Here is a 12165-nt window from a genome sequence, read left to right on the forward strand (position 1 = left end):
GGCTGAGGGGCTTAAAATGGGTCTCTCGGGAACTCCGCCGCTGTCAATCAATGGTGGAGTAATGGTGATGTCACAGCGCGTGTGCGTCACCACGCTCTCTCCCCTCCATTAAAGGGGAGAAATTCTATCATTTTTTAATCTTTGGCCACTGGGCCACCAGGGAAGATTTCAGCCAGGCCAGCGGCCTGGCATCCAAGAGGCTGCCCGTTGGCAGCCTGGCCGATCGACAAGTCGGCCAGCAAAAATTTTTCCATTGTGGCCACAGCAGTGGGCCCTCCACTTTAAGGGTGGCTGTGCAGAGTTGGTGCACCGGCAGAAAAACCTGCCAGGGGCACCGCGTGGCGGGGGATCAATTTATTCTGCTGAATATGGATAGGGAAGTATTTCTCTTGTTTTAAATTGGCGGTGCAACCACTCGGGCGGGATGGGGTCCAGGCCGAAAAATCCCCGACCTGAATTTAGGTCGGGTCAGCATGTTGACCCCAAAACGGCGGCCATTCGATTTTTGGGAATGGCTGCTGCAAACGGGCATTAACAGGTCTCTTTGAGACCCTGAATTTCGGCCCCATCTTCTCTACGTCTACCCTATCAATCCACTTCATAATTTTAAAGGCCTCTATCAGGTCACCCCTAAGCCTTCTCTTCTCGAGGGAAAAGAGCCCCAGCCTGTTCAGTCTTTCTTGATAGACGTACCCTCTCGTTTCTGGCATCATCCTTGCAAATCATTTTTGCACTTTCTCCAGTGCTTCCATATCGCTTTTTGTAATATGGAGACCAGAACTGTGTACAGTAATATGGAGACCAGAACTGGTGAGCAGAAGGCAGTCTCTCATTACTAGCTGACATTGTGCGCCCCCCACAAGGGCCCCAAGAATTGGCGTGCCGTGCCCATGCCTGAAACAAGCGAGAGGCTCTTGGCGAATGCCAATAAGGGGGACTACCACCTGTTTTGGGGGCCCCAGCTGCAAGATTGGTTCACCCTGGCGACGGCTGCACTTGGGGAAACCAGGCCTACATGTGGCCGAACATAAGGCCTTAAAGGCACTGCCCATTAGGCGGCAGCCAACAAGGTAAGATTTGGAAATATACTTACCTGAATGTGGAGCCGGGATGCGCAGGAGTGCTTCTGTACGTCCTCAGAAAATGAGCGGATGCCCGGTGATACGAATTCTTTCTTTCTTTAATAGTGCTATACTTTGAAATCCTTAAATGCAGAAGGGAAATGATTGCTCTTCCAAACAAACGCTTGCCTCAGCCGATGGACTGGGTTTAACGGTTATATCCAACATTTTTATTTTATTGCTTTCTACGCTCTGAGTTTTAGCTTTATTTACTTTACCCTGAACTTTACAATCACTATTTATTATTACTCATGCATTACCTGGCAGTCAGGTGAGAAGACACTCCTGTGCGATGATATTAATTCACTGATGCCATTCACCTTCTTTGTTGTTCCGTTCTCACGCACTTAATAATGTTCAACAAGATGTTTACCTTTTCAACAATTCTTAATTGTTGCTCATTAGCATAATAGCATAATAAGAACATAGAACATAAGAAATAGGAGCAGGGGTAGGACATATGGCCCCTCGAGCCTGCTCCGCCATTTAATACAATCATGGCTGATCTGATCATGGACTCAGGTCCACTTCTCTGCCCGCTCTCCATAACCCCTTATTCCCTTATCATATAAGAAACTGTCTATTTCTGTCTTAAATTTATTCAATGTCCCAGCTTCCACAGCTCTCTGAGGCAGTGAATTCCACAGATCCACAACTCTCTGAGAGAATAAATTTCTCCTCATCTCAGTTTTAAATGGGCGGCCCCTTATTCTAAGATTATGCCCTCTAGTTCTAGTCTCCCCCATCAGTGGAAACATTCTCTCTGCATCCACCCCGTCAAGACCCCTCATAATCTTATACGCTTCGATAAGATCAACTCTCATTCTTCTGAATTCCAATGAATAGAGGCACAACCTACTCAACCTTTCCTCACAAGTCAAACCCCTCATCCCCAGGATCAACCTAGTGAACCTTCTCTGAACTGCCTCCAAAGCAAGTATATCCTTTCGTAAATATGGAAACCACAACTGCATGCAGTATTCCAGATGTGGCCTCACCAATACCCTGTCTAACTGTAGCAACACTTCTCTGCTTTTATACTCCATCCCCTTTGCAATAAAGGCCAAGATTCCATTGGCCTTCCTGATCACTTGCTGTATCTGCATACTAACCTTTTGTGTTTCATGCACAAGTACCCCCAGGTCCAGTTGTATTGCAGCACTTTGCAATCTTTCTCCATTTAAATAATAACTTGCTCTGTGGTTTATTTCTGCCAAAGTGCATGACCTCACACTTTCCAACATTATACTCCATCTGCCAAATGTTTGCCCACTCACTTAGCCTGTCTATGTCCTTTTGCAGATTTTTTGTGTCCTCTTCACACATTGCTTTTCCTCCCATCTTTGTATCATCAGCAAATTTGGCTACGTTACACTTAGTCCCTTCTTCCAAGTCGTTAATAGAGATTGTAAATAGTTGGGGTCCCAGCACTGATCCCTGCAGCACCCCACTGGTTACTGATTGCCAACCCGAGAATGAACCATTTATCCCGACTCTCTGTTTTCTGTTTATTAGCTAATCCTCTATCCATGTTAATATATTACCCCCAACCCTGTGAATTTTTATCTTGTTCAGTAATTTTTTATGTGGCACCTTGTCAAATACCTTCTGGAAGTCCAACAACACCACCTCCACTGGTTCCCCTTTATCCACCCTGTTCGTTACATCCTCAAAGAACTCCAGCAAATTTGTCAAACATGATTTCCCCTTCATAAATCCATGATGACTCTGCCTGACCGAATTTTGCTTTTCCAAATGTCCTGCTACTGCTTCTTTAATAATGGACTTCAACATCTTCCCAAGCACAGATGTTAGGCTAACTGGTCTATAGTTTCCTGCTTTTTGTCTGCCTGCTTTTTAAATAGGGGCATTACATTTGCAGTTTTCCAATCTGCTGGGACCTCCCCAGAATTCAGGGAATTTTGGTAAATTCCAACCAATGCATCCACTATCCCTACTGCTACTTCTCTTAAGACCCTAGGATGCAAGCCATCAGGTCCAGGGGATTTATCTGCCTTTAGTCACATTATCTTACTGAGTACCACCTCCTTAGTGATTGTGATTGTGTTAAGTTCCTCCCCTGCTATAGCCCCTTGACTATCCACTGTTGGAATATTGTTAGTGTCCTCTACCGTAAAGACTGATACAAAATATTTGTTCAGAGTGTCTGCCATCTCCATGTTCCCCATTACTAATTCCCCGGTCTCATCCTCTAAGGGACCAACAGTTACTCTCACCACTCTTTTCCTTTTTATATACCTATAGAAACTCTTGCTATCTGTTTTTATATTTTGTGCTAGTTTACTTTAATAGTTTATCTTCCCTTTCTTAATCATTTTTTTAGTCATTCTTCATTGGCTTTTAAATGCTTCCCAATCTTCTGTCCTCCCACTAGTTTTGGCCACATTTTATGCCCTTGTTTTTAATTGGATACTGTCCTTTATTTCCTTAGTTAGCCACGGATTAGTTATCTTTTCTCTTACGCCCTTTCCTCCTCACTGGAATATATATTTCTTGAGAGTTGTAAAATGGAGTATGAATAATAGTTCCTGATTTAAATTCATTGCCCTTGTAGTGACTTGAACTGTTGTCGTTTCACTTAATCTCACCTGTGGCGAATTAATGCTTAAGTACAGCTTGTCTCTCAGCCACAACAGTGAAAACAACAACTTACACTTACGTAGCACCGTTACCGTCGGAAAACGTCCCATGGCGCTTCACAGAGGCATAAGGACAAAATGGCCACTGAGCCAAAAGAAGGTGAGATTATAGGAGGCTGACCAAAAGCTTGGCCAAAAGACGAGGCTTCTAAGGGGCGGGCTCAGAGGAGGAGAGGGTGGTCGAGAGGCAGAGAGGTTCAGGGAGTGAATTTTAGAGAGTGGGACCTAGGCAACTGATGGCCTGGCCATCAATGGTGGAGTGAAGTGGGGGCAGGGGCGGGGGGGAGGTTGCAGAAAAGGCAGAAGCCAGAGGAACAGAGAGTTCAGGGTTGGGGGTGTGATATATTCTTACGACATCACTAAAACAGCACATGCACAAGATGGCTCTTACACAGAGACTGTCATCATGTGACTTTGCCACATGATCCTTTTATTATTTACATCAGTAGTTGCATTACATCAGTAGTCCACTAGGGGGAGCTCTATAATTGGGGGGGTGGGGGGGGGTTGGTGCTTTAGGGCTGGAAGAAGTTAGAGAGCGAGGATGGCCCAGGGCATGAATGATTTATAACACATGGATGAGAATTTTAAAGGTGAGATGCCAAAGGACTGATAAGCCAATGTCGGTTACTGGGAATGGGGTGATGGGTGGGTGGGACTTGTTGTGGGGGAATTTATGGGCAGCAAAATTTTGGATGAATTGAAGGTTCTGGAAGGTGGAGGATGGAATGTTATCCAGCAAAAATAGGAGTATTTGAATTGGCCGCAACGCTCCTGGGACCACCTGGCTGAAAATTGTCCAATTGTGGAGGGAAAGTCTGTCTCGGCAGTGTCACCCTCCACGGTGTAAATAACCTGCCATTGCTCTGTTCGGACCCTTGCATAATGGTTGGTCACTTGGCTGAGATACCAGCAGGCTACCAGCACCTTTGGAACCACATGTAGCATGGCTCAACACCGTTTGGAGAGAGCGGGAGAAAAGGCAGTACAATTGGAGGGAAAAGCCAGAACAGTTTGGGGGAGAAATTCGGTCGCGCCTCAGTTGGGTCGGTGTTCCGGGCGGAGCGTTAAATTTTGCGCCGGAAAATGGTTTGCGTCTGTCACCACAAAATTTATCAGCTGGGCCGGCTGAGCAAGGGAAAATCCTGAGCCGGCCTCGGCGTGCCATAACAGAGGCCTGGCGGGGGGGGCGGCAAGGGGAGGTGGGGTGGGGGGTGAGGGGCGAACCTGAAAAAATCCCACCAGAAACATTCCCAATCCAGAACTCGCCACCACAACATAAACAATCACACATACCTGAGGTTGACATTACTCACCTCATCGCGGCCGCTACAGCTCGCTTTCACAGGCGTTCTCAGCAGGGGGCGCTCTAAGGGACGCTAAGGGTTGGACGGCAGCCAAAAATCAAGCCGGTGTTGCAACCAGGGGCTTTGCACACCGGCTCGCATCTCCCGGGCGGTAATGCTCCGCGCCCCGCCGAAATGGGCACCGAATGTCCCGATGGGGCGCTGGAAGCTGGCTGCCCGCCCGGAAGTGCTTACCGCCGCCATTGCTGCCCCTCCGGGGCATGAAGAGGGGCAGCAGAAGACGAAAATCCACCCCTTTATCTATCAGCAGCACCGGTGTGCGTCAATGTCCTTTCAGACTTCATGATCCCCTTACTGTAAGGCTCAGTGACCTACTTCGAACTCAAAGGTGTTTATTCAACAATGCAGAAACAGTCATTGTTCTCTGCTGCAGGACATCCTTCCTGATTACATCAAGACTCTAGAGAGAAGCTGCTGTGGTTATTTATACTATGTAAGATGTATTCATAGGTTGGAGAGGTGGTGTTGCCCAGAATAAGTTTGCTGGTACTAAGAGCGTACAAATCCATAATGAGACGGGATTAATACACAATCTTCTAGTAAAGGATCCCCTCGGAATGTGTGATCATAACATGGTTGAATTTCAAGTTCAGATGGAGTGTGAAAAAGTTGAATCTCAAACTAGTGTACTAAGCTTAAATAAAGGCGACTACAAAGGTATGAGGGCAGAGTTGGCTAAAGTGGGCTGGGAAAATAGGTTACAGTGTAGGACGGTTGATGAACAGTGGCGTACATTCAAGGAGATATTTCATAACTCTCAAGAAAAATATATTCCAGTGAGGAGGAAAGGGTGTAACAGAAAAGATAGCCATCCATGGCTAACTAAAGAAATAAAGGATGGTATCCAATTAAAAACAAGGGCATACAAAGTGGGCAAAACTAGTGGGAGGACAGAAGACTGGGAAGCTTTTAAAAGCCAGCAAAGAATGACTAAAAAAAGGATAAAGAAAGGGAAGATAGACTATGAAAGTAAACTAGCATGAAATATAAAAACAGATAGCAAGAGTTTAAATAGGTATGTAAAAAGGAAAAGGGTGGCTAAAGTAAATGTTAGTCCCTTAGAGGACGAGACTGGGGAATTAGTGATGGGGAACATGGAGATGGCAGAAACTCTGAACAAATAGTTTGCATCAGTCTTTCCGGTAGAGGACACTAAAAATATCCTAACAGTGGATAGTCAAGGAGCTATAGGATGGGAGGAACTTAACACAATCACAATCACTAAGGAGGTGGTACTCAGTAAGATAATGGGACTAAAGGCGGATAAATCCCCTGGACCTGATGGCTTGCACCCTAGGGTCTTAAGAGAAGTAATGGTAGGGATAGTGGATGCATTGGTTGTAATTTACCAAAATTCCCTGGATTCTGGGGAGGTCCCAGCAGATTGGAAAACTGCAAATGTAATGCCCCTATTTATAAAAGGAGGCAGACAAAAAGCAGGAAACTATAGACCAGTTAGCCTGACATCTGTGGTTGGGAAAATGTTGGCGTCCATTATAGCAGGACATTTGGAAAAGAATAATTCAGTCAGCCAGAGTCAGCATGAATTTATGAAGGGGAAGTCATGTTTGACAAATTTGCTTGAATTCTTTGAGGATGTAATGAATCGGGTGGATAAAGGGGAACCAGTGGATGTGGTGTATTTGGACTTCCAGAAGGTATTTGACAAGGTGCCACATAAAAGGTTACTGCACAAGATAAAAATTCACGGGGTTGGTTTAACATATTAGCATGGATAGAGGATTGGCTAACTAACAGGAAACAGAGAGTCAGGATAAATGGTTCATTCTCAGGTTGGCAATCAGTAACTAGTGGGATGCCACAGGAATCAAGTGCTGGGACCTCCAACTATTTACAACCTATATTAAAAACTTGGATGAAGGGACTGAGTGTAACGTAGCCAAGTTTACTGACGATACAAAGGTGGGAGGAAAAGCACTGTGTGAGGAGGACACAAAAAACCTGCAAAAGGACATAGACAGGCTAAGTGAGTGGGCAAACATTTGGCAGATGGAGTATAATGTTGGAAAGTGTGAGGTTATGCTCTTTGGCTGAAAAAAAATCACAGAGCAAGTTATTATTTAAATGGAGAAAAATTACAAAGTGCTGCAGTACAGCGGGACCTGGGGGTCCTGGTGCATGAAACACAAAAGATTAGTATGCAGGTACAGCAAGTGATCAGGAAGGCCAATGGAATCTTGGCCTTTATTGCAAAGGAGATGGAGTATAAAAGCAGGGAAGTCTTGCTACAGTTATACAGGGTATTGGTGAGGCCACACCTGGAATACTGTGTGCAGTTTTGGTTTCCATATTTACGAAAGGATATACTTGCTTTGGAGGCAGTTCAGAGAAGGTTCACTAGGTTGATTCCAGAGATGAGGGGGTTGACTTATGAGGAAAGGTTGAGTAGGTTGGGCCTCAACTCATTGGAATTCAGAAGAATGAGAGGTGATCTAATCGAAACGTACAAGATTATGAGGGGGCTTGATAAGGTGGATGCAGAGAGGATGTTTCCACTGATGGGGGAGACTAGAACTAGGGGGCATAATCTTAGAATAAGGGACTGCCCATTTAAAACTGAGATGAGGAATTTCTTCTCTCAGAGGGTTGTGGATCTGTGGAATTCGCTGCCTTAGAGAGCTGTGGAAGCTGGGTTATTGAATAAATTTTAAACAGTTTCTTAACCGATAAGGGAATAAGGGGTTATGGGGAGCGGGCAGGGAAGTGGACCTGAGTCCATGATCGGATCAGCCATGATCGCATTAAATGGCAGAGCAGGCTCGAGGGGCCGTATGGCCTACTCCTGCTCCTATTTCTTATGTTCTTATGTTCTTGACATTAGTGCATGGTTATTGAACATCAGCCAGTGCTAACATATTTAACCCAGTGCACCGCTTAGATGCAGGGTGTCATTCTCAGTACTCTGCTCCAGCAACATGCCTAAATCGTAGCTGCAGATGGACAATTCCTCCTTGCTCTAGGAAATGTACCAGATGTGGTATTTCCAATTCCCAAACAATCATCCTCAGGATCTCTCCAAGCGAGAGTTCCAATTTAATGCCAAAACTCATTGAGGTCACTGAAAAACAAAGGAGAAATGGAATGGCTCAAGAGTATGCATCAACATGTGTGTTGTAGATGGTGCCCACTGTCATGTTTGTAACCTTCATGTAACTGTAACCTTCATGTACCAACACTGTACACTGTATACACATAAGTAATACACACCTTGACTACAGGGGGTGAACTTGTGGGAGACACTCCTCACCTGGTCATCCAGGTATATAAAGGGAGGTCCCACGCAGGGTCATCACTTCTTGGTCCTGTGAATAAAGGTACAGGTCACAGAGTGACCTTGTCTCCAGTATGTGCCTCGTGTTGATTTGCAGTAGTGTGTAAGGACACAACACCCACTAAGAACTGTCCGAACTTGTTACACTTTAGCCATCAATCTGAGCTGGATTCAAACCTACGTGCGACAGGGCAGAGTCCCAACACTGCACCACTCAGTGCCCCAGTCTATCGCTAATGGTGCCAACCTTGCCAAAAATAACTGTCAAGTGTATTACATGATACCCTAGCTGCCCTGGTCAGGTTTAATATTGTCATGTGCACGCCTGCAAGGCGCCAGTGTGCCCAGTTTATGTGGTCACTGTAACCTGGCTGGCAAGCATGATATTTAACAGACCATCATTTGCAGACAGAGGAATCCAGGTTGGTATAAAAAAAATATTATGCATTCACAGGATGTGAGCATCACTGACAAGGCCAGCATTTATTGCCCATCTCTAATTGCCCTCAAGAAGGTGGTGATGAGCCGCTTTCTTGACAACTGAATGGCTTGCTGGGCCATTTCAGAGGTGCAGTTGCGACTAAGAGGTAGACATTTGGAAGGCCCCCATTGGGGACGCAAATTTTTAAAAGTTGAAAAAATTAAGCAGCTGTGAAGCACTTTGGGATGTTTCACTACGTTAAAGGTGCTATATAAATACAAGTTGTTGTTGTAGTGTTCCTATGACTATAATTCAGGAATTTAGGCACAAATATCAGCGCATAGAATTCATGACCTTAACAATTTTCTGTTCTATAAAACTAATACGCAATATGCACGCCATCATTTGAACCTCTCTGCTGGGAGGAGTGACTCATAACATATACACCATTGTACAGCTCCTCTTCTGACACTAAAGTTGACACCTGACCAGCACCTTGCACTGTTTTCAGTGGATATTGTTATGTATGTAATGTACCTATGAATGACTCCACGAGGCAATGTGTTGTACTCAAACTGTAGTGACCTTGGTCCATTATTCGTAACTCCAGAGTGAGGCAGCCGCATGGTGGCTACCCTTTTATACAGCCCCTGCCACCAGGGCAGGAAACCCCGGTCTCCACCAATTGCACCCTCTAGTGGTGCCAGCATAGTATATACACAGTGTAAACCTTATTGATAGTGCATCAGGTAAACAAGTCTCCATCTTATGCAACTATACAGTGACTACACAGAGAGTATATCTATAATCTGCATATATAACAGATATAGTGTAGCCAAGACTACTTTAGGTTCATTTGCACTGTAACTTCTTATAGATGCAGTAGGGGTGGTCCACAATACCAAGGGATCTAGATGGTATTATCAGGCAACAAAGAACTACAGTTCCACCTATAAATAGTACTACTGTTCAGGGGAGAGATAAATGATTCATTATAGCCAGGAATTTCACCAGTGTAATGTATTTACTTCATGGGTTTGTTGCTTAAGAATGCATAGCAACACATTGCTATTAAGAACAGGTTGGTTTATTAGCAAACGTTTAACAATCACACTACACATTACCAGTTCATCCACCAGGCTCACAACCCCCTGCCTCATTGTGGATCCCCTGAACCCAACTGGCTGAGGTTTTATTGAGTCTTGTGAACATCACGTAACTGGCTAAGCCACTCGCAACTCAACAGCTCTACAACTATTTTGAGTAGAAACTTTAAATCAAGTGCCTGAAACAGCTCCACAATTATTTTTGTGAACCTACAAATCAAGTGCCCCTTGTAAACGGGGGGCACTGAAACTGGCAAATTAAACAAATTAACTTTTAAACTTTAATGATCAAATTAAAATTTGGTTGCCAGGGTGATGATGCACTCCAGTCTCTCCGGTGCCCTCTCACAGAAGGCCGCGAGCGTACCGGTGGACACCGCGTGCTCCATCTCCAGGGATACCCTGGCTCGAATGTAACCGCGGAAGAGAGGCAGGCAGTCAGGCTGAACGGCCCCCTTGACCGCCCGCTACCTGGACTGGTTGATGGCCACTTTGACTAGGAACCAGGAACAGTCCTACGAGGAGGCCTTCCGAGCTGCCTGCTCCCCTCCGCACAGGATGCCCAAAGATCAGGAGCGTGGAAAGTTATAACCTGCATCGGCCGAGAATTTAACCCGGGTCTATAGCATTGCAGACAAGAATTTAAATCCCAAACCAACAATGTTCCCTTGAATGCGAACGTCTAACGAATTTGCGTGTCATCCTTGTGCAGGAGCCATCAAGCAAACTCTACTCTGTAACGCTCATTGGTTTATGCGCAATGGCTTGCAACTATTTTAGTAGAAATTTAAACAAGTGCTCCCTTTTGGCACTAGAACCCACAAACTAACAATTTAAAACTGTAACGAAAAGCCTTTAATCAAATTAAAATTTGGTTGCCGGGGGTGATGATGCACTCCAGTCCCTCCAGCACCCACCTCGCGCAGAAGGCCGTGAGCGTACCGGTAGACACCGCGTGAGCAACGGCCTGCAGCCCTGTGAGCATACTCACAGGTACATACATTACAATCAGAACTGCTCCCTGTTATGTATGTTAACTGGGTTTTAACTGCCACCGGAGGGCGCAACTGTCGGAGTCCTAATGGTCACTGGCAGACACGTTGAATGTTGGCAGCCATGTTGAATCCTCACTTCGAGAATAAATAAACTGGAGTAAGGTCATGCCTGAACTAACTCACCGTACTTAGCCTCGTGGAGTTATTCAATACTTAACACTCCCCCTCCCGCCACCCTAGCTTCGCTGGAGATCCCATTTAAGCCACACTTCAGGCAAAGTATAATGGCAGAGTGGGTGCAGCTATGAGGAAATTTCCGGCCCATAGGTTTTCATTGTGAGGACCTCATTGATCACCATAGGTTAAAAGTTCTGCTGTGCCCATGTCTGGCGCAGTCTTGGAATACACACCTTGCAATCATCTGGAAAACCATGGGCTTGGAGTGCATTGTTTCCTACTATGTACTCTCAGCCCGTGCTAGGAGTGAGCATCGTGGAATTTTGATCTCAATATGTCTACAGTTTTAAACAGGTCCTCCTGTATTTTGAGCTCAAAACTCAGTGCCCGATTCAACACGACTGAAGTCTGAATCACAATTTCTAACCTGTTTTGTTGTGTGTTTCCCCCAATCATACTGTCAAAACCTAGGACTTGCCGTCGAGCATCACAGACTCTGTACTACCACTCCATTCCACATAGAGCTGTCAACACACCCTGCCTCGGTACCACCGAACTTATGCAGTTTATAAATGTGATATCTTTACAGAGCACAGCACACACAGCTCCTAACATGGCAAGCAGCTCTCTCAGAAGCCTCCAGAATCTGCCTGGTTCTGTTTATTATTAACCCTGCACTTGCAGAACACAATACGTCCACATCCACAGTGTGGAGCTACAAACATTACAAGCTTACAGACATTACACTTCTCCCTCCTTAATGAAGAAGTTATTACAACAAACATCATACATAACTTTCATTTTTATACATAACACAGGATATAGACTTTTTTTCATATTTACAAATTTAACTTTACCACTTGTTTTCTGTTTCAAAGAGGATACCTTTGCTCTCGAACAGAAACTTCCAAACACAGTGTCGAATCTAAACTCATTCGAGGCTCATTCTGAGGAACGTTTTCCTCCACAGAATTTCCTTGATTTTCATTTGAACTCACTCTAACTTCAGGCTCTTTGTTTTCCTGA

The 12165-nt window shown here is 45.1% G+C and overlaps 1 protein-coding gene across 1 annotated transcript in view; it reads left to right on the forward strand.

The window, feature by feature from the left end:
* The window catches only part of itga2b (integrin, alpha 2b), a 136839-nt gene that overhangs the window by 45588 nt on the left and 79086 nt on the right, over positions 1-12165 (forward strand). The window lies entirely within an intron of this gene.

Source organism: Pristiophorus japonicus, chromosome 21 (assembly GCF_044704955.1).
Source record: "Pristiophorus japonicus isolate sPriJap1 chromosome 21, sPriJap1.hap1, whole genome shotgun sequence".
Taxonomy (NCBI): Eukaryota; Metazoa; Chordata; class Chondrichthyes; family Pristiophoridae; genus Pristiophorus; species Pristiophorus japonicus.